At 41.4% G+C, this 24042-nt stretch overlaps 1 protein-coding gene across 3 annotated transcripts in view; it reads left to right on the top strand.

Annotated features, from left to right (window-relative positions):
• Nucleotides 1-24042, top strand: part of NOL4 (nucleolar protein 4) — a 512661-nt gene that overhangs the window by 87944 nt on the left and 400675 nt on the right. The gene's annotated exons all lie outside the window — the stretch shown is intronic.

Raw genomic sequence — 24042 nt, 5'->3', positions numbered from 1 at the left:
TATCACTGATATTATTTCATGCACATTTTAATTGGAACTTGACGACGCGTGAATCTGTTGGGTTCCCGTTGTGACAGCGGTTGATGAAGAAAAAAAAAGACACCAAATTTGAGCATTTATCTCAGGAGTCATCGTGCGGCCAACCGGTTTCTCGAGTTATATCAACACATTCTCCATTGTTTGTCCCTGCGCTTTATGGATCGTCATACCAAAACTTGACTGAATCGGGAATTGATTTTTTAATAATCTTGTTCGTTGCCGATTTGAATGAAACTTGATAATGCACACTGCAGGCGAATGGTAAGTAAGGTGTCCCTAAATTTTTGCGCTGTCATGTACCGTTTTGGCTGTATTTCGGTCGGGAACATGCATACACACACACACACACACACACACACACACACACACACACACACACACACACACACACACACACACACAATGAGAGTTTTAGTAATATATCAATGACAGCAGAAACCCTGAAGATTGTAGCTTGATGGATACACACATGGGGACGGACTGACTCTTCCGCATTTGGTAATACACCAGACGACCTGTGAACCCGTTGGGTTCCCGTTGTGACAGCGGTTGATAAAAAAAATCATTTCAAAAAGAAAAAAGAAAAAAGATAGCTCCAGCGAACTATACCGCTAACTAAAAACAACCAACCCCCCCCCCCCAAAAAAAACCTAACTGCAACAAGTCAGAAAAAAAAAAACGAAAAAAAAACATTTCAGGATGAGATTTCAAAAAAATAAAAACCCCAAACAACCAAAACAACTAAAACAAGTTAGAAAAAAAACATTAAAAAAAATGACAGGATGAGATTTCAAAAAACAACTGAAACCACCAAAAAAAAAAAAAAACTGGAACAAGTCAGAAAAAAAACACAAAAAACTAGAAGGGCACTCGGTAGAGCGCATACCTCCACCACGTAATGCCTGATCCACGAGAACATATCGGGCCCAATATATTTTTTAACTAGAGGGGGAGCACTCGGTAGAATGCAAAACCTCCACCGCCAATACTGCTGGGTCACTTAAGTGAACCTGATATCCTATTCATTGTAGGTCAATACGGATCAGACTCTACTGAACCACGATTGATTAAACTAAACTAGATCGACGCGCATGTAGAAATGCCAAAAAAAGAAAATCGAAATTTTTTTGGAAAAAAAGGTGCAAAATTTTTTTTTTCTCGCACAATTTTTATTTTTTTTTTGGGGGGGGGGGTTGAAATCACTTAAAACATGTAGAAATGCAACAAAAAAAATTCAAATATTTTTCAAATTAAATCGAAATTTGTTTTAAAAAAAAGTTGCAAAATTTTGTTTTTTTCTCTTACAATTTTTTTTTGTTGTTGTTTGGAAATCACTTAAAACATGTAGAAATGCAAAAACAAAAATTCAAATATTTTTCAAATAAAATCGAAATTTGTTTGAAAAAATGTTGCAAAATTTGGTTTTTTTTCTATAACAATTTTTTTTGTTGTTGTTTGGAAATCACTTAAAACATGTAGAAATGCAAAAACAAAAATTCAAATATTTTTTTCAAAATGGCCGCCATAGCGGCCATATTGGACTTTGGACCAAGTCCAAAATCTAATGGCATGATCCTTGGACCACACCTAACCCCCCCACCAAGTTTCGTCAAAATCCGTCCAGGAGTTTTTCCGTAACACTGTTCACAAACAAACAAACAAACAAACAGACAGGGGTGAAAACAGTAACCTCTGTCCATCTTCGATGGCGGAGGTTAAATATCTTGCTGCACAGTACTATATCGTTTCTGACCCCATCAATGGTGAATAATTACTTTGAAAATTAAATAATTATTGTATCAAGATCTGGATTCGGATCTTCACCAAAATTGAATCAATTCAATTGTGGATGCAGAAAGTGTGGAGGAGGAGTGGAAGAATTATGGAGTGGCGTTTAGAGGAATTGCCAAAGATTTGTGTGGAAGGATGTCAAAAAAGGGTGCATCTTCAGGGATCGAAAGCAGATGTGGTGGACGCATGAGGTAGTGAAGGCAGTTCGTGTAAAGAAGGAGGTTTGGAAGAGGATAGAGAAGTTCAAGGATAGAGGGAGTCAACCGGATGCAGGGTTGCTGCACTTGTATGGGCAGAAGAAGAATGCAGCAAGGAGAGCTGTAGATGAGATGAGGATTGATATGGAAGAGGAGGTGTACAACAAGTTGGAAGAGGATGGTGGGAAGAGGATGGGTTATAAACTGGCTCATTACAGAGATGGGGAAAGTAAAGACATGTGGGGGGGGGTGATTAAGGATGGGGGTGGGAGGCTTGTGACAGAGAGGGTTGCAGTGTTGAAGGTGAGGGAAGGATATTTGGGGGAGCTGTTGAACCGGTGAGGAAGTAACGGCGAGCTGGAGCTACTGTATTATGTATATGGGAATGAGGAGTTGGTGGAGATCACTGAGGAGGAAGTGCAGACAGCATTGAGGAGGATGAAGGAAAGAGCACCAGGCAATGATGAGGTGTGCACAAAGATGATAATTGCAATGGGATCATTTGGAGTCAGTTGGACAAAGAGGCTGTTTAATATGAAGTATGCATGAGAAAGAGAGAGAGTTCATTTCTGGAGGAGTGGAGGACAGGGTTATTTGTGCCGATATTGAAGAGGAATCAAGGAAATTGAAAGGGAGGTTTCTGATGTCATCTGTAATGCCGGCCTACCTTTACGGTCTGGAGATGGTGGCACTGACGGAGACAACAACAGAGGCTGCAGATTTGTGAGAACAACTGGGTCAGGAGGATTGCAGGAGTGGAGGGTCGATAGAAGGACGATGGATGAACTTGGGGAGAAGATTGGTGTGCAGATGAGTTTGACGGACAGATTGGTAAAATGCCGGCTGAGGTGGGCTGGACACTTGGTGCGGATGGGGGAACAGACAATGGCAAAGAGAGCGGATCGGTTGAGGGAGCAAGGTAGGAGGATAAGAGGTAGAACGCAGTTGAGATGGGAGGATTGTGTGACGAGGGATATCTGTAAGGTAGGGGTGGTTGGAGAGTGGAGAGAGTTGGTTGAGGACAGAGGGGAGTGGATGGAGTATTGTGGTCAAAGCAGGGCAGAAATTTGGTGCAATTTAACTTCACCCCTTATAAAGGGAAGAGGAGGAAAACATATTAAAACGAAAGTTTGAACTGAAGGAAAAAATAAAATACATGGGAATAAAAAAAGGCCTAGTGTCATCGTAAATCTCGAAATATAATTATGAAACAAAATTTGGTTTTATTGGGTTAACAGGGCAGCTGGATCCAGATAACTCAGTCATTGATTAGTGGAAGCTCCAAAACCTTCATCATCATCAGCAGCCTTGCCTAGACTAGCTATTCTGAGTAATAAAACCGTCAACTATTCGCGTTAAGACACTACCTCACCACTCTATTATGTCATACTTGATAGTATTTCTTTTTATGATTACAAATTCGCAAAAGTTTTGATTTGATTACAAATGGTCTGGGTCATCTTCCAGAGGTGTCATCGATCATATTGACTTTTGGGTGAACATTTAAACGGACAGCGATTTCAAATATTGCCAGCAGGGGGAAGCAATGATAATGCCAGAAACTGTTGAAGTGTAGATCTTGTTTCATTATCACCTTTCTTTTGTATCTCAGGAAAAATCCATTTCAGGTTTTGAAGAAATAAGGAACACTCTGCATTGGTAAAATGAGCTCCATGCATTGTAATCCTTGTAACCACATCACATTATTTATGAGAAAATGGGGAAATATGAACCCCAAGGATTATCTGAGTTGGTAGGTATACCATATTGACAGAGCATCGGGGCTTGGCATTGGCTTGTCGGCTCGAGTGGCTGGCTTGGGATCTTAGAGTCCTGAGTTTGAGACCCGTTGGACACTGAGTTAATACCAGGTGGGGTTGACTCAGCCCGTCATCCTTATGAGGTCGGCAAAATGAGTACCAGTGTACTGGTAATGGGGGCACTGCATCAGCGGCATAGCCGTATCCCGAGCCAATGATGCAAGTAGAAGAGAGACATTGAAGATAATGTCTCTCGCAACTCCCAAGGTTGGGGCATTCATTGACGTGAAGCACCATTGTGTCAGTTGTTAGTTGGGTTTGGAATCAAACCAAAACGAGACAGCTCAAAGATGAGTATGCTGCCTTTTTTTTTTTTTTTTTTTTTTTTTTTTTTTGTATACCTTGGTCGAGGCTCGTATGAGAGCTAACACACAACTCACAGCAAGGAGGCATGAGACAAGAGGGGCGGGAGTGGAAGGGACAAAACAGTGGGGAACAGACACATTAGGTGAACTGTGGAAGGGAGTGGGATGGGGATGGGACGGGGAACATGGCGAGGGGAAGATGGACATTAAAGGGACTTTCAGGAAGGAAAGCAGGAGAATTGAAGGAAGTGGGCTTGGGTGGATTATCGGGGGTAGAAAAGATCGAGGATTTGGATGGGGGAAGATAAGAGGTGGTGGTGAACAGCTGTTTTGCAAGCCTGAAGGGAAGAATGGGAAAGAATAGAGTGAGGAAGTTTATTCCAAAGGCGGGAAAAAAGAGGAATGAAAGAGTGAAGATGAGCAGTGATTCGTGATTTTGGTAGTTTTACCAGAAGGGGGTTGTTGGCGGACCTTGAGCGCCCTGTGGAAATGTGGTTGGGACAAATCGCAGAGAGAGCAGGGTGGGCAAGGCTGGAGAGGAGTCGGTAGAAGACAGAAAGACCACCGACCAACCTGCGGTGATTGAGTGAGAGGCCCAAAGACTCAGCTTCATTGCGGGAGATGCCAATGATCTTAAAAGCCCTGGTTTCGACAGCGTGAAGTCGAGAAAGGTGGGAGGCAGGAGCACCAGCCCAGAGGGGAGACCAGTACTCCATCAGGCTACGGACAAAAGCTTTGTAAGTGGTCAGGAGCTCAAGAGGGCCGAGGAAGGACTTTGCACGACGGAGGATTCCCAGTCGGCGACTGGCTTTTGAGGCAAGGTTGGAAATGTGACTTTCCCAGGAAAGGTCATGGCAGATAGTGAGACCCAGAAGCTTGAAAGAAAAGACTTCTTCCAGAGGATTGTTGAGAAAGTGGATGGGGGGTTTTGTAAACGGTCCTTTCGAAGAGACATAGTGAGAGTGTGAGATTTTGTCTGGATTGAAAGACATGTTCCACGTGTTGGACCAGTTTGTGATTTTATCCAGATCTGCAGTGAGCGAAGAAGCTGCTGCTTGCCGGTCTGAGGGATGACAGATGGTACGGCAGAGGGTTGAGTCATCGGCAAAGAGAAATAGAGGATTTTCCAGAGAGTCCGAGAGATCATTGATGAAAAACCAGAAAAAGAACAGGGCCCAGAACGCTACCTTGAGGAACTCCAGCCCTGCACAGGAAGAGGGGATGAAAGAACTCCATTTAGGGCCACACGTTGACTGCGACAGGAGAGGAAGTCTGCGAGCCATGAGTGGAGATGGCCTTGAATACCATGGGCAGAGAGTTTGGTGAGTAGGGCAGGGTGCCAGACTGTGTCAAAAGCACGTGATATGTCCAGGATACGGCTCGGATTTCCTGTCTGGCATTGAGGACCTCCATCCATTGATGGGAGAGCAGTAGCAGCATATCTAGGGTAGAGTGACCTGGTCTGAAACCAAATTGATGATTGGAAATCAAGCCATTGGAGAAGAGGAAGGATTTCATGTCTGAAGCGATGATGGATTCCATAACCTTGCTGATGATTGGGAGAAGGCTGATTGGTCTATAGTTACAGGGATCTGTTTTTGCACCTTTTTTATGTAGGGCAGTGATGTTAGCAGATTTCCAAGCAGATGGCAGATGACCTTGGGAAAATGAGAGGGTGAATAGAACAGAGAGAGGGTGAGCAAGAGCAGAAGAGCAGGCTTTGAGGACACGTGGGCTGATGCCGTCTGGACCGGTTGCAGAATCTGACTCGAGGTTTGAAAGCAAGCTCTCCACCTTGTCAGGAGAAAAGGATACAGAGTCCAGGGACAGTTGGGTGCGACTGGGTAAAGTGGGTAGAGATAGTGATGGGTTTGGGACACAAGATTTAGCTGCAAACACCGAGTTTAGACATTCAGCTTTATCACGTGTGGAATCAGCAGTGCGGCCATTTGAGGTAAGGGAGGGGATGGAGGGGGAACATACACCAGAAACAGATTTGATTAAACGCCACCAGGATTTTGAGGAGGGAGAGAGGTTTGAGAGTTCAGACTTGAGATGAGAAAGATGTTGTTTTCTGGCTCTCCTGAGGGTAGCTACACACTTGTTCCGAGCTTTGTGGAAAGAACTGAGATTGCTCCTCAGTTGGGTTTGCTTTCCATGAGGCAAAGGCAAGTTGTTTCAGGACAACTGCCTCGCCACAAGCTTCAGTAAACCAAGGGCGGGAGGAAGGGTAAGACAACTGAACACGAGAGGGGATAAATCTGTGCATGAGGGAGAGCAAGTTTCTTTGAAAGAATTCCCAGGATGAGTTGATGTTTGAGAAAGTAGTGATAGGAGACCAGTCTGTAAGTTTGATGGCTGCTCGGAGACCCTGCCAGTCGGCTTGAGTGAAATGCCAGACTCGACGGCGGTGAGGTGGTTCTCTGATAACAGCCAGAGAGATGTCCACTTTAATAAGGACGTGGTCAGAAGAACCAATTGGAGCGAAGGAAGAGCAGCAGATATTGTCAGGGAAATTTGTCAAAATCAGATCCAGAAGAGATGGAGTACCATTGGTTGAGATCTGGGTCGGGAAGTTGACCGATTGAGTCAGTCCCAATGAGTCACAGAAAGCTTTTGCTGATGTCCCATGGCAGGTGAGAGAGGTACCCACACCTAGCCAACTGGCGTGATGACAATTGAAGTCGCCACATAAGAGGAAGAGAGAGTTTGGATGAGAAGATAGAAGAAGGTCCATGTTTTCGGAGAGTGAGGTGTAGATGGAGTCATCACAGTTCGGTGGACGGTACAGTACACATATAAACATGAGGTGGGAGTGGAGGGGAAGCCGAAGCCAGAGGTATTCCTGGGGGTGTGGGGGAGTGAGAGCAGTGCAGGGAGAGTGAGGAATAGAGTCTTTGATGAAGAGAGCAACACCTCCACCAGGACGAGGCTCAGGTCTGTCATACCGTAAGAGGGAGTAACCAGGGAGAGATACTTGGGAGTCAGACACGTCTTGGGAGAGGAACGTCTTTCGGCGATCCTGTCGCGTCCAAGGAATGTGTTGCTAAACGAGAACTCGCGAGTTTTTCTCAACATGTTTGGGTGCTTTCAGGATACTATTTTATTCGGTTTAATGAAACTCGGGTTGGATCACGTCGATTCATGAAACATTGATGAGCTTGACTCGCATATCCGAGGCCAAGTTTGAATAGAGAGGTATTAAAGGATCCATATTACCACGTTATGCTCTGTAAATGCATCATAATCCTGGTGTGTCACAGGCAGGGTGGACGTAAAATGAGTCATCCTGTCTGCCAGCATTAGTAGGTAGACGTTAAAGATCCCACGGTGACCTTCACGAAGAATAGGTGAGCCAGTGCCAACAACATGAACAAATTCCAAATTCTTGCTCTAACCTACAGGGGGCACTGCATGAGTGGAACAGCCACACCCCCAGAAAATGATGCCATCCCGCAACGATTTGCTGCGTATGAAAGAAGTGTCTTTTCTGACAATATCTGTACAGACAGCTGATGGTGGAGCCACAAGGTACAAGACTGAACTCAAAAGACATGATGTGTACACAGAGTTCATTTGGGATTTGACTGAAGTTTCATTAATTGCTTAATGCGCAAATGCAATTTATCATATGCAGAGCAAAGAAAAATTTTTGATTTTGATCACTGGAAGTTCATTTGTCTGTTTGTGAAATTTGTTTTTCTTTTCTTCTTAAGAGTTCTTAAACAATAGGCTAGCCTATGGTGAGTAGACGGGATGATCGAATGACTGTCCTTCCAGAGGTGAAGGCTTGAGGGTGAGCATGTTGAGCATAATTATAAGCTGAACCACCACTTGTTGCCCTCGCCGAAGGAGAGGGTATTGCATTTGGGTTTGTTCCTTGCAAAATCGAAGATTTTTCAAATATATTGGTTAGTCGATTTTGTTATTCTGTCTGTCTGTCTATCTGTCTTTTTGTCGCATACAGATCGCAATTTTAAACCAATCTTCACGAAACTGCACCACATGGTAGAGTTTGTCATAAGGAAGAAGCCTATTGTTTTTGAGGTCAAAAGGCCAAAGGTCACAACGTAGGTGAGATTTCTAAAATCCTCAATTTTCAACCAATTGACTTGACATTTGAAGAGGATTTATATTTCACGTCAATGAATTCAACAAGTCAATTATTATTGAGGTCAACATCGACCAAATGGTCAAAATAGGCCCAAGGTCAACAACTAAGGTGGTGTTTCTAAAATCCTCAATTTTCATCTGATTGACTTGAAATTTGAAGAGCATTTATATTAATGGTCACTGAATTCAACCACCAATTATTTTTGAGGTCCACATTGGCGAAAAGGTCAACGTCGGCCGAATTTCTAAAATTGTCAGTTTTCATCCGATTCACTTGAAATTTGAAGAAGAGTTGCACATTTGATCATTTAATTCAACCACCAATTATTTTTGAGGTCAAATTTCTTTTCTGGATTTTGCAAGTATCGTGCTCTGCACGACGTCTTCTTCCTGTTTGTTTGTTTGTCCGCACAGAGCTTTCATGTTTTTCTCTGCAACTGCTTGTCGGATTGAGACAAAATTTTCACCATTGGTGCGAGTACTCTTTTTAGAATGTTTTAATCATAATTATGACATCATAGGTCACGTAGTGTGGCAGCCATGTTAGAAAAACGGAAAAAATTAGACCTCTGTATCTGAAACCGCACCAAGGAAAAATTGAAACTTGGCACATGGCAAGTACTCCTCATGGGGAATAAGTGATTTTTTTTATGATGTCACAGCTGCCTTCGTTATGACGTCACTTCTTTTGTAAAATGCTCCATACGATCAGTATGAAATTTTTTTAGGGTCATCTAGGGATAAAATGGTCCATAAAATTTTTGATGACGTCATTGGTCACGTGATTCGTTATCCATATGATTTTTTGTGTTTTTTTTAAATCTTCAAAAATCTTCTTCTCTGAAATGGCTGAACAGATCGGGGCGAATCTTTACAGTTATGACCGCCTACCCATGAGTAACAAACGGTTCACACATTTGACATTATAAGTCACATTCTTTGGCAGCCATATTGGATTTACCTTAAAACCTAGAAAAAATCTTCTCCAGAAAGGCTGGACAGATCGAGGGAAAACTTCACACAAATATTCTCCAGCCTTGGGGATACCAGGTTATTCACGAATAATTGGTGTCACATGGTCTGGCAACCATATTGGATTGATCGAAAATCTTTTAAAATAATTATTTCTCTTGAACCACATCATCTTTCGAAGTGAAACTTCAAAATTATGATATAGTAGTGATAGGGAATATATGTTTTAAATTTCAACCTGATCGGATGCATGGTCTGGCAGCCCCAATTTTTTTTTTTTGATGTGTGTTCTTTTTGTTTTGTGTTTTTTGAATTCGGCTCACTTGGCTGTGCCTGGATGGGTTTGAGGGAAGAGGAGTCGGAGCTGAAATCCGAATCCTATCCAGGTTCTTCCTGATGACTTCATCTTTGCCTTTTGCTTGTTCAGGTTCCTTCTGATGACTCTAATGGAGTACTGTACATATTTGGTCTTCCATTTGATCTGAATTGAATTTACTTTTATCCCATTCTGACTTCAATTGAACAATAAATAAATAGATACGTCTTCGGATGAGGGTCAGGTGTCCAATCAAAGCAGGGTTGCTGCCCGGTCATCACTGCCAGCAGTTATAAAGTGGCAGTTCAAGTTATGTCTCATTGATTATGTAACACCCCAGCACACAAACGCCACACAAAATACAGCACACATAACTACACAAACACCACACAACACAACACACAAAACAAGTCCTGGTGAGCGTCTGCAATCTCTGATTGCTCTTTTTTCGTTGTGGTGTTGCTTCAACCTTGCCAATGTGCTGTTGTGAGCCACAAAACATTCTGCAAAGGTGACATTCTACTCTGTGTTACATGAGCAAATCATATATGTCAATAATACGAATAATAACCCAGATAATGAAGGTCATTTGTATTGAGAATTTAAAACAGGATGGGATATAAACATCCCACTACAACTGAGTCATTGGAAATGTTGGACGTACTGTATGTTGAGAGAAATCTAACTGGAGACACAGGAAAGCGATTAGCAAAATAAAACAAATGCTTTTAGCCACGGCCAGGAAAGACATCCACCGGTGTAATTATTCTCTCTGCAAATAAATTGATTCCTGGCAGCAGACAAATCCCTTTAGTTTATTTATTTTTCGTTGAGCTGCCACTCAGCTACCCCCCCCCCCACCCCCTGCAACCCCTTGGGCTCTCTACAGTTTTCCCTGCAACCTCCATACTTTAAGTTGACATTGTCTTTCTAAAGGTGCCTGTCGACAAAAACATGCCTCTTAAAACCGAAACATGATTTTGCACACTTACCCTTAGAATTGTTGCCTTTTGAGTCACTTCTCTCAGGAATGGTGAATTCGTTTGGGTTGAGGCTTTCTCCTCTCTGATTCATTTATATTGATTGGTCATTCCTTCAAACAGGATGTTGCAGTGGTCGTGTACTTAGTGTGGGTACTATAAACTGTTGGATTGGTGCTTCGTAGGCAGGGAATTGCATGACAAAGTGCTCCGTCCCTCGAATCGACGTTTATCTGCACTGCCTGTCTGCGAGCATTCGCTGGTGGACGTTAACGTTTCCACGGTATCTTTTGTGAAGAGTAGGCGAGTTATCACCTGCGCCCTGAACAAATTGTAAATTGCTGACACCTTCAGTCAAACGTCAGTCTTACCCCACAAGAACACATGAATAATTGAATCTGCTAAAGAAGTGTGAGATTTATTGATCAATCCAATTTGATCTCAAGGATGTTGACACTGATGATCTGTCAGATTATGCAAATGAGACAGCCGGCTTACCATCTCCTGGTACCCTGCATGTTATGTGGTGTCAAACAGAACACTGATTGCCTCTGCATGATTTTTATGACCATGTATTTTGGTTTTTGGAGTAAAGTACATGTGCTTAGCTTTGTCACAATCTTTCCAATTTCTTCAAACTTAAAGAAAAAATAGAAAATGGGGTTTCTCCATCAAGAAATGGCAAGTGTATCTTGTGATGTCATGATTTTTGGTCTTTGAGCCAGAAATGCAGGATGCATGCGTTTATTGCATGACCATACATTTTGACCAAAACTGCTGAGCTGGGTTTTTCCTCATCAGGGGCAGCTCAAAATGGCAGCTAATTTTGATGGGAAAAGTGAACATGGACATGTGGCATCAGATGTGGTATCAATCGGGTTTGAAAACGCTGTGGTTTTCAACACCGGTTATGGTGCATGAAAATAAGGGATAATTCACATGCATCATCGTTCGCTTGATCTATCCAATTGTTTGCCTCTAATGCAGCTGGTCCTCCCAGGTCCACTCATTCATCCATCTATCTTCACATCTTCAAAAATCTTTCAGTTTCTGTCAAGAACTGTTTGCCACTCCAGTCCTATAAAATAGGAACTCATTGCCAAATCTTGCATCTTACTCCTATTGGTTATTCCTTCTTGTTTGTCAATTTTATGTTGCTTTTATTCCTGCCGATCCCTTCCACCATTCCTGAGTCTTTTGTTATTCGCTTCTTCCTGAGCCGAAACATACCTATATATTGAAAATAAGAACCCTCTCAATGTCAGTCGGAGCACGATATTAAAATCATTTTATTTTATGTAATTCAATAATGAGGCTTTTTATTTAGTTCTTCAAAATCATATCCCTGTGTAACAAAATGTATGCGTAGTTTATCTTCGTCACAGTGAAGTTGAATGCACAATGTAAAGTGGAACATAATTACCTCGTACGTAAGGTTAATAAACTTGGAGTCATGTTCTGAGTGCATGGGGTTGCACTTTATTCCAGTAAATTAATGTCCTTGTGGTTTGCAACATTTGTTGAAGCAGAAACTTGAATTCTAAAATAGTTCCTTTAGCTTTTGAATCTTTTCACTTTTTTCACTTACATTTTTAAATGGGGACTTTTTATTGTGTCGTCGTTTACCATTCAGCCTCTCCTCCCATGACATGGCAGATGTAGAGAAAGTTTAGCCAAAGCCATTAAAAAAACCCAGCAGCGTATGTACCCATTAGCATTTGGCAGTGCACTCAAAAAACAAAAGAATGTAAATAAGAATATGCTTGCCAAATTTAGCACAAAATTAATGGTCTGTGTGGGTGGCAAAGGAAGGCAAAACAAATAAAACAAATAATAAAGACATAAAATGTCATAGCCCCCATTGTTTTAGTAATTTTGCTGAATGGAGTTAAAGGGCTCGCCCATATTTATGGACAACTAAAATGGCCGCCAGTCTTCCAGTCAGCCATCTTTGATGAGATCGCAAAATAAAGTGAGGTGCACATGTATACCATCATGTACTGTGCTTCTGCCAGGTATGAATAAAATCGGACTATGCATATCTGAGAAATGGTCGCCAGTCGGCCATCTTGGATCTGTTCTCTGGAAAAAATGACATTCATATGTAAAGCACCATTGTTTATGCGTCTGCCAAGTTTGAATAAGATCGGTGAATGCTTGTCGGAGACATGGTTGAGGACATGTTCGACACTGGGTCTTTTTTTACAACTAAAATGGCCACCAGTCGGCCATCTTTGATCGCATCTTGAAACAAAATGAAGTGCTGGTGTACACCATCATGTGTTGTCTTTTTGCCAAGTATGAATATATTTGGTCCATCCATGTCCGACATATGGTTGCGGACACACCCACACATGCATGCTGGCACGGACACGGAAATCAAGACCAAATCCAGAAGCCCCCGTTTCGGACTGAGTCCAACTGGGGCGAAGGAATACCACTAACCTTTTAAAATACCTCAAATTGTAGTTGACCTGCCGTGAATAGAAGAGGAGTTAACGTTTTGGGCTTCACCCACAGATAAAACGAAGAAAGAAGCTTCTTTTTATGTTCTGACGAAAGGTAAAGCCCGGAACATTAACTCCTCTTTTATTCATGGTGGATCAACTACAATTTGCGGTATTTTAAAAGGTTAGTGGTATTTTCTTTACTGTGTATCTAAAGTTACCTCTCTTTTATGGCCAACAAAAATCACAACCTTTAGAAATTCACTTTACGCGAAGCATAATTCAACAAATGAAACAGGGGAAATAACCTTGCGCAATCAATGAAGGCATGAAAGAGGTCTTCAGTAACTGAACAAAAAAGGGAACCAAATAGACACAGGAGAAAAATGACTAATTAAGATGAAGGACAAAACAATCCAGGGGGTCAGCCACCACTGGAGATCACCTGTTCTCTTCGTTACAAGCTTACCGTATATTAATTCATATTGTTACGTTTGAGGGGGGGGGTATGCATTCAAAGGGTAATTAGGATGTTTAATTAGGTATGCCATGCTGTTCGAGTTTACCAGGATCTCGATGTAATAAGTAGCAATTCAGTGGTGATAAGTTGTCTAGTAAATGTTCATTTCTTCAAGGGGGGGAATGATAATTGTCACGTAATTAGATAGGGACACGGGATAGGGTAAGTGTGTCTGCGTAAACCCCTTTTTGGTATTCTCTGGAGACTGGCCGTGACGTCACAGGACAGTGCAGCGGATGGCTCCGCCCCGTGATCACGATTGGCGGAAGGCGATGGCGGTGGGCCAATAAACGGCTCGATTGGAAGTGACGAGGACAGGAGGATAAAAAGGTTCTGTTCGGGGTCGAAAAGGAAGAGGAAGAAGATTACAACCAAAAGATCGTGTTTTTTTTGGTGGGGAGGCTGTTGCGCGGGGAGCATCCTTGTTGTTGTGCTGATTCGATCGTGTTCTTGATCGTGTCTTGGAGCCTTGCTGAGCCTCGTGCCTCACCTTGCTTGGCTCTGGGGTTCTGCTGACTCGGAGTACGGGGTCGAACGGCGGGCGGACCTGCCTCCCTCTCCTGCTCGCAATTTGACGCCAGAACTGGTTCCCTGGCGGCTGTGAGCAGACTTGGGCCAAGACCAGGAGGTCGACAGCACCACGGTTTCTCCTGCCCCCCTGACGAAAGCAAGGCCAGCTCTTCCGACGCCGATCCAGAGACAGTTGCGTCCACACCACGGTCCAGCCTGACCACCAGAAATAGCTACGTTTTGTGTGTGTGTGTGTGTGTGTGTGTGTGTGTGTGTGTGTGTGTGTGTGTGTGTGTGTGTGTGTGTGTGTGTGTGTGCTTGGCGCCTTAGAGGGATTGAGAACTGTATATTCATTGGAATTGTCTGTGTTTTTCCCCACGCCCGATCCCACACCATCCCGTCGAATCGCCCCGGATCCCTCTTCTTGCCGAGTCTTGTTATTTCTGGTAATAATAAAAACAAACTAGAACTGCCACTTTATAACTGCTGGCAGTGATGACCGGGTACCCAGTCGGCGTCCGCCTTTGACACAACTGACACAACGTGAGACTTAAATCATAGTCGCAAAGTTTCGCATTTATCGGATAAGCGGTGCCAGAGAAAACATTATTTAATGGTGATACAAACACAGGTCTGCTTCGAGATGGCGCGGAACAGACGAGTTACGAACCGGGCAGCACAAAGCGTTCAATTTCCTTATTACTGGCGACCAGATTCAAATAATTAAATAATTCTGGCTGCCAAACCACACGGCCGATCAGGTTGAAATTTTAAACTTTTGTTTCCCATGTAGCCTAAATTATAAATATGAAGTTTCGCATATATAGAAGTAGTGGTTCCAGAGTAAACATGAATTAATATTTATCCTTCAATCTAAGATGGCGGCCAAACCATGTGACTTGTGACTTCATAATTTTTACCATGTATGCAGATATCATGGAGGATGACAGACGCAAATTTTCGCTTCGATAGGTTAAGCAGTTCCAGAGAAAACATTATTTAATATTTTTCTTAAATTCAACATGGCTGCCAAACCATGTGACCTATCAATTAGAAATTAACAAACTTGTATTCCCTACTCATGTGCAATAGGGGTGTGAAGTTTCCCCTTGATCAGATCAGGTGTTCTGGAGAAGAAGATGTTTGAAGGTTTTAAGGTAAATTCAAGATGGCCGCCAAACCATGTGACCAATCAAGAACAAATTAACAAACTTGAGAAAGGACCTCATGGGGAATATATGTGTGAAGTTTCGGCTTAATCTGTCTTGCCTTTCTGGAGAAGAAGATTTTTAAAATTTATTCATTTTCAATCCAAGATGGCTGACGAACCATGTGACCTATGACATCAGAAATTTATATTCTGCTTCCAACTGGGTATTGGAACACGTTTGTAAAGTTTCATGTTAATCGGTAAAGGTGCGTTTTTCTATCCAAGATGGCCGCCAAACCATGTGACGTGTGATGTCATAATTTTTACCATGCGTGCATACACGATGGTAGATGATAATTACAAATTTTCGATTCGTTTGGTTCAGCGGTTCCAGAGAAAACATTATTTAATATTTTTCTTAAATCCAAGATGGCGGCCAAACCGTCTAACGTATCAATTCGAAATTAACAAACTTATATCGCCTACGTGTCCCGAATATAGTTCTGAAATCTCCCCTTCATCCGACCAGCGCTTCTGGAGAAGAAGATGTTTGAAGGTTTTAGGGTTTTTTCAAGATGGCCGCCGAACCATGTGACCGATCAAGAACAAATTAACAAACTTGAGAAAGGACCTCATGGGGAATATATGTGTGAAGTTTCGTCTTCATCTGTCTTGCCCTTCTGGAGAAGAAGATTTTTAAAATTTATTCATTTTCAATCCAAGATGGCTGCCGAACCTTGTGACCTATGATATCATAAATTTAAATTCTGCTTTCCATCGTCGACCCGAACAAGTGTGTGAAGTTTCGTGTAAATCGGATAAAGTCTATTTTTCTATCCAAGATGGCCGCTAAACCATGTGACTTCTGAGGTAAAATTTTTTTACCATGTATGCAGACTTGAGGGAGGAAGGCACTTGCAAATTTTCGCTTTGATGGCTTATGAAATACCAGAGAAAACATTATTTAATATTTTTCTTAAATCCAACATGGCGGCCAAACCATGTGACCTATCACTTTGAAATTAACAAACTTGCATCGCATACATGTCACGAATATAGTTCTGAAATCTCGCCTTCATTGGACCAGCGCTTCTGGAGAAGAAGATGTTTGAAGGTTTTAAGGTTTTTTCAAGATGGCCGCCAAACCATGTGACGTATCAACAACAAATTAACAAACTTGAAAGAGGACCTCAGGGGGAATGTGCCTGTAAAGTTTCGCCTCAATCTGCACAGCCGTTCTGGAGAAGAAGATTTTTTAAAAAAAACACAAAAAACAAGATGGCGGCCGAATTACGTCACTGATGACGTCAAAATATTTTTTTTCTACGATGAATTTTTGTGTAGATGATGCTCAAGAAATTTCAAATTTTTGCCATGTGGCGTTCTACTTGACGAATTTTTACTGGGATACCTCTTCACTGATGACGTCACGAAAAATCACACATATACCCGAGAGGGAGCTTGTTCAAATGTATCAAGCCAAATTTTTTTACACTAGAAGGTTTCCGAGATACAGAGGTCCAAAGTTGATCTGTTTTTTCAAGATGGCGCCCGTACCACGTGACCTATGACGTCATAATTATCAATTATGTATGCTATCAAAAAAGATACATATCTGGTGAAAATTTTGTGTCGATTGGTCTTACCATTTCTGAGAAAATGGCATTTAAAGCGAAAAAAACTGGAAATTTTGCAAATTTACGGCGGAAGAAAAATAATAATAACTAGAACTGCCACTTTATAACTGCTGGCAGTGATGACCGGGTACCCAGTCCGTCCGCCTTTGATACAACATGGGACTTTCTGCAGATGACAGTCGCAAAGTTTCGCATTCATCGGGAAAGTGGTTCCAGAAAAAACATTATTGAAGAGTGATACAAACAGAGGCCTGCTTCGATATGGCATGGGACTGAAGAGCAACGAACCGGGCAGCACAAAGCGTTCAATTTCCTTATTACTGGCGAACAGATTCAAATAATTAAATAATTCTGGCTGCGAAACCGCGTGACCGATCAGGTTGAAATTTTAAACTTTTGTTACGCATGTAGGCTAAATTACAAACCTGAAGTTTCATATATATAGAAGCAGCGGTTCCAGAGTAAACATTAATTAATATTTATCCTTCAATCCAAGATGGCGGCCAAAGCATGTGACGTATGATGTCATAATTTTCACCACATGTGCAAACACAATCGCAGACAATAAGTGCAAATTTTCGCTTCGCTTGGTTAAGCAGTTCCAGAGAAAACATTATTTAATATTTTTCTTAAAACCAACATGGCTGCCAAACCCTGGGCCCAATCCCGTGGAAATTTCATACCCTCATTCCGCATGACTGTTCCACCATAAATGTGATGTTTCACATTTATTGATGCAGTAGTTCCAGAGTAAACATTAATTAATATTTTTCCTTCAATCAACTATGGCTGCCAAACGTTAAGCGTCGTACCTCAAAAGGGGGTGAGAACTTTTTATTCGTCATGGAGAGGCGGTCATAGTGGTGGAGGTTGGCCTGGATCTGTTCAATAGTTTCGGAGAAAAAGACGTATAAAGATATTATTTTTCAATCCAAGATGGCTGACGAACCATATGACCTATGACATCACAAATTTATATTCTGCTTCCAACTGGGTATTGGAACAGGTTTGTGAAGTTTCGTGTAAATCGGTAAAGGTGCGTTTTTCTATCCAAGATGGCCACCAAACCATGTGACATATGACGTCATAATTTTTACCACGCGTGCACACACGATGGTAGATGATAATTCCAAACTTTCGATTCGTTAGGTTAAGTAGTTCCAGAGAAAACATTATTTAATATTTTTCTTAAATCCAACATGGCGGCCAAACCGTGTGACGTATCAATTCAAAATTAACAAACTTATATCAACTATGTGTCCCGAATATAGTTCTGAAATCTCGCCTTCATCGGACCAGCGCTTCTGGAGAAGAAGATGTTTGAAGGTTTTAGGGTTTTTTCAAGATGGCCGCCAAACCATGTGACCGATCAAGAACAAATTAACAAACTTGAGAAAGGACCTCATGAGGAATATATGTGTGAAGTTTCGTCTTCATCTGTCTTGCCCTTCTGGAGAAGAAGATTTTTAAAATTTATTCATTTTCAATCCAAGATGGCTGCCGAACCTTGTGACCTATGATATCATAAATTTAAATTCTGCTTTCCATCGTCGACCCGAACAAGTGTGTGAAGTTTCGTGTAAATCGGATAAAGTCTATTTTTCTATCCAAGATGGCCGCCAAACCATGTGACTTCTGAGGTAAAAATTTTTTGCTATGTATGCAGACTTGAGCGAGGAAGGCACTTGCAAATTTTCGCTTCGATGGCTTATGAAATACCAGAGAAAACATTATTTAATATTTTTCTTAAATCCAACATGGCGGCCAAACCATGTGACCTATCACTTTGAAATTAACAAACTTGCATCGCATACATGTCACGAATATAGTCGTGAAATCTCGCCTTCATTGGACCAGCGCTTCTGGAGAAGAAGATGTTTGAAGGTTTTAGGGTTTTTTCAAGATGGCCGCCAAACCATGTGACGTATCAACAACAAATTAACAAACTTGAAAGAGGACCTCAGGGGGAATGTGCGTGTAAAGTTTCGCCTCAATCTGCATAGCCGTTCTGGAGAAGAAGATTTAAAAAAAAAAAACACTAAAAACAAGATGGCGGCCGAATTACGTCATCAATGACGTCAATAAAAACATTTTCGTCAGTGATTTTTGGCGTAGATGATGCTCAGAATTTTTCAGATTTTTCCCATATGGCGTTCTACTTGACGAATTTTCACCGGTATATCGCTTCACCTATGACGTCACGAAAAATCACACGTGTTCCCCATAGGGAGCTTAGTAAAATGTATCAAGCGAAAAATTTTTCCATTGCACGGTTTCCGAGATACAGATGTCCAAAGTTTATCGCTTTTTTCAAGATGGCGACCGTACCACGTGACCAATGACGTCATAATTATAACGTGATTGTGCTATCAAAAAAGATACATACTATGGTGAAAATTTCCCGTCGATCGGACTTCGTGTTCCAGAGAAAATGATTTTTAAAGCGAAAAAGGGTGCAAAATGCCGGCGGAAAAAGAAAAATAATAATAAACAGAAGAAAAACAATAGGGTACCCTGTACTCACAGGGTACCCTAACTAGAACTGCCACTTTATAACTGCTGGCAGTGATGACCGGGTACCCAGTCCGTCCGCCATTGACACAACTGATACAACATGAGACTTAAATCATAGTCGCAAAGTTTCGCATTTATCGGATAAGCGGTGCCAGAGAAAACATTATTTAATGGTGATACAACCACAGGCCTGCTTCGAGACGGCGCGGAACAGACGAGTTACGAACCGGGCAGCACAAAGCGTTCAATTTCCTTATTACTGGCTTCCAGATTCAAATAAATAAATAATTCTGGCTCCCAAACCGTGTGACCGATCAGGTTGAAATTTTAAACTTTTGTTTGGCATATCACCTGAATTATAAATTTGAAGTTTCGCATATATAGAGGCAGCGGTTCCAGAGTAAACATTAATTAATATTTATCCTTCAATCCAAGATGGCGGCCAAACCATGTGACTTATGATGTCATAATTTGCACCACGTGTGCAAACACGATGGTGGATGATAACTGCAAATTTTCGCTTCTCCAGGTTAAGCAGTTCCAGAGAAAACATTATTTAATATTTTTCTTAAAACCAACATGGCTGCCAAACCCTGGGTCCGATCCCGTTGAAATTTCAAACGCTCATTCCGCATGAGCGTTCCACCATAAACTTGATGTTTCACATTTATTGATGCAGTATTTCCAGAGTAAACATTAATTAATATTTTTTCCTTCAATCCAATATGGCTGCCAAACGTTGCGTCGTACCTCAAAAGGGGGTGAGAACTTTTTATTCGTCATGGAGAGGCGGTCATAGTGGTGGAGTTTCACCTGGATCTGTTCAGTAGTTTCAGAGAAAAAGACGTTTTAAGATATTATTTTTCAATCCAAGATGGCTGACGAACCATGTGACCTATGACATCACAAATTTAAATTCTGCTTCCAACTTGGTATTGGAACACGTTTCTGAAGTTTCGTGTTAATCGGTAAAGGTGCGTTTTTCTATCCAAGATGGCCGCCAAACCATGTGACGTGTGACGTCATAATTTTTACCTTGCGTGCATAGATGATGATAGATGATAATTGCAAATTTTCGATTCGTTACGTTAAGCGGTTCCAGAGAAAACATTATTTAATATTTTTCTTAAATCCAACATGGCGGCCAAACCGTGTGACTTATCAATTCGAAATTAACAAACTTATATCGCCTAGCTGTCCCGAATATAGTTCTGAAATCTCCCCTTCATTGGGCCAACGCTTCTGGAGAAGAAGATGTTTGAAGGTTTTCGGGTTTTTTCAAGATGGCCGCCAAACCATGTGACCGATCAAGAACAAATTAACAAACTTGAGAAAGGACCTCATGGGGAATATATGTGTGAAGTTTCGTCTTAATCTGTCTTGCCCTTCTGGAGAAGAAGATTTTTAAAATTTATTCATTTTCAATCCAAGATGGCTGCCGAACCTTGTGACCAATGATATCATAAATTTAAATTCTGCTTTCCATCGTCGACCCGAACAAGTGTGTGAAGTTTCTTGAAAATCGGATAAGGTCTATTTTTCTATCCAAGATGGCCGCCAAACCATGTGACTTCTGAGGTAAAAATTTTTTACCATGTATGCAGACTTGAGGGAGGAAGGCAATTGCAAATTTTCGCTTCGATGGCTTATGAAATACCAGAGAAAACATTATTTAATATTTTTCTTAAATCCAACATGGCGGCCAAACCATGTGACGTATCACTTCGAAATTAACAAACTTGCATCGCATACATGTCACGAATATAGTTGTGAAATCTCGCCTTCATGGGACCAGCGCTTCTGGAGAAGAAGATGTTTGAAGGTTTTAGTGTTTTTTCAAGATGGCCGCCAAACCATGTGACGTATCAACAACAAATTAACAAACTTGAAAGAGAACATCAGGGGGAATGTACGTGTAAAGTTTCGCCTTAATCTGTCCAGCCCTTCTGGAGAAGAAGATTTTTTTTAATAAACACTAAAAAACAAGATGGCGGCCGAATTACGTCATCGATGACGTCAAGAAAAACATTTTCGTCAGTGATTTTAGGCGTAGATGATGCTCAGAATTTTTCAGATTTTTCCTATACGGCGTTCTACTTGACGAATTTTCACCGGTATATCGCTTCACCTATGACGTCATGAAAAATCACACGTGTTCCCCATAGGGAGCTTAGTAAAATGTATCAAGAGAAAAATTTTTCCATTGCACGGTTTCCGAGATACAGATGTCCAAAGTTTATCGTTTTTTTCAAGATGGCGCCCGCACCACATGACCAATGACGTCATAATTATAACGTGATTGTGCTATCAAAAAAGATACATACTGTGGTGAAAATTTTGTGTCGATCGGACTTAGTATCCCAGAGAAAATGATTTTTAAAGCGAAAAAGGGTGCAAAATGCCGGCGGAAAAAGAAAAATAATAATAAACAGAAGAAAAACAATAGGGTACCCTGTACTGACAGGGTACCCTAACTAGAACTGCCACTTTATAACTGCTGGCAGTGATGACCGGGTACCCAGTCCGTCCGCCTTTGATACAACATGGGACTTTCTGCAGATGACAGTCGCAAAGTTTCGCATTCATCGGGAAAGTGGTTCCAGAAAAAACATTATTGAAGAGTGATACAAACAGAGGCCTGCTTCGATATGGCATGGGACTGAAGATCAACGAACCGGGCAGCACAAAGCGTTCAATTTCCTTATTACTGGCGAACAGATTCAAATAATTAAATAATTCTGGCTGCGAAACCGCGTGACCAATCAGGTTGAAATTTTAAACTTTTGTTACGCATGTAGGCTATATTACAAACGTGAAGTTTCATATATATAGAAGCAGCGGTTCCAGAGTAAACATTAATTAATATTTATCCTTCAATCCAAGATGGCGGCCAAAGCATGTGACGTATGATGTCATAATTTTCACCACATGTGCAAACACGATCGCAGACGATAAGTGCAAATTTTCGCTTCTCCAGGTTAAGCAGTTCCAGAGAAAACATTATTTAATATTTTTCTTAAAACCAACATGGCTGCCAAACCCTGGGCCCAATCCCGTGGAAATTTCATACCCTCATTCCGCATGACTGTTCCACCATAAATGTGATGTTTCACATTTATTTATGCAGTAGTTCCAGAGTAAACATTAATTAATATTTTTCCTTCAATCAACTATGGCTGCCAAACGTTGCGTCGTACCTCAAAAGGGGGTGAGAACTTTTTATTCGTCATGGAGAGGCGGTCATAGTGGTGGAGGTTGGCCTGGATCTGTTCAATGGTTTCGGAGAAAAAGACGTATAAAGATATTATTTTTCAATCCAAGATGGCTGACGAACCATGTGACCTATGACATCACAAATTTATATTCTGCTTCCAACTGGGTATTGGAACAGGTTTGTGAAGTTTCGTGTAAATCGGTAAAGGTGCGTTTTTCTATCCAAGATGGCCACCAAACCATGTGACATATGACGTCATAATTTTTACCACGCGTGCACACACGATGGTAGATGATAATTCCAAACGTTCGATTCGTTAGGTTAAGCAGTTCCAGAGAAAACATTATTTAATATTTTTCTTAAATCCAACATGGCGGCCAAACCGTGTGACGTATCAATTCAAAATTAACAAACTTATATCAACTACGTGTCCCGAATATAGTTCTGAAATCTCGCCTTCATCGGACCAGTGCTTCTGGAGAAGAAGATGTTTGAAGGTTTTAGGGTTTTTTCAAGATGGCCGCCCAACCATGTGACCGATCAAGAACAAATTAACAAACTTGAGAAAGGACCTCATGAGGAATATATGTGTGAAGTTTCGTCTTCATCTGTCTTGCCCTTCTGGAGAAGAAGATTTTTAAAATTTATTCATTTTCAATCCAAGATGGCTGCCGAACCTTGTGACCTATGATATCATAAATTTAAATTCTGCTTTCCATCGTCGACCCGAACAAGTGTGTGAAGTTTCGTGTAAATCGGATAAAGTCTATTTTTCTATCCAAGATGGCCGCCAAACCATGTGACTTCTGAGGTAAAAATTTTTTGCCATGTATGCAGACTTGAGCGAGGAAGGCACTTGCAAATTTTCGCTTCGATGGCTTATGAAATACCAGAGAAAACATTATTTAATATTTTTCTTAAATCCAACATGGCGGCCAAACCATGTGACCTATCACTTTGAAATTAACAAACTTGCATCGCATACATGTCACGAATATAGTCGTGAAATCTCGCCTTCATTGGACCAGCGCTTCTGGAGAAGAAGATGTTTGAAGGTTTTAGGGTTTTTTCAAGATGGCTGCCAAACCATGTGACGTATCAACAACAAATTAACAAACTTGAAAGAGGACCTCAGGGGAATGTGCGTGTAAAGTTTCGCCTCAATCTGCATAGCCGTTCTGGAGAAGAAGATTTTTAAAAAAAAAACACTAAAAACAAGATGGCGGCCGAATTACGTCATCGATGACGTCAATAAAAACATTTTCGTCAGTGATTTTTGGCGTAGATGATGCTCAGAATTTTTCAGATTTTTCCCATATGGCGTTCTACTTGACGAATTTTCACCGGTATATCGCTTGACCTATGACGTCACGAAAAATCACACGTGTTCCCCATAGGGAGCTTAGTAAAATGTATCAAGCGAAAAATTTTTCCATTGCACGGTTTCCGAGATACAGATGTCCAAAGTTTATCGCTTTTTTCAAGATGGCGACCGTACCACGTGACCAATGACGTCA

This window comes from Eptatretus burgeri, chromosome 1 (assembly GCF_056783735.1).
Source record: "Eptatretus burgeri isolate ZD-2024b chromosome 1, Ebu_testis_v1, whole genome shotgun sequence".
Lineage (NCBI taxonomy): Eukaryota > Metazoa > Chordata > Myxini > Myxiniformes > Myxinidae > Eptatretus > Eptatretus burgeri.
Note: the sequence above shows the minus strand (reverse complement) of the source record. Positions and strands in the feature narration are given on the sequence as shown.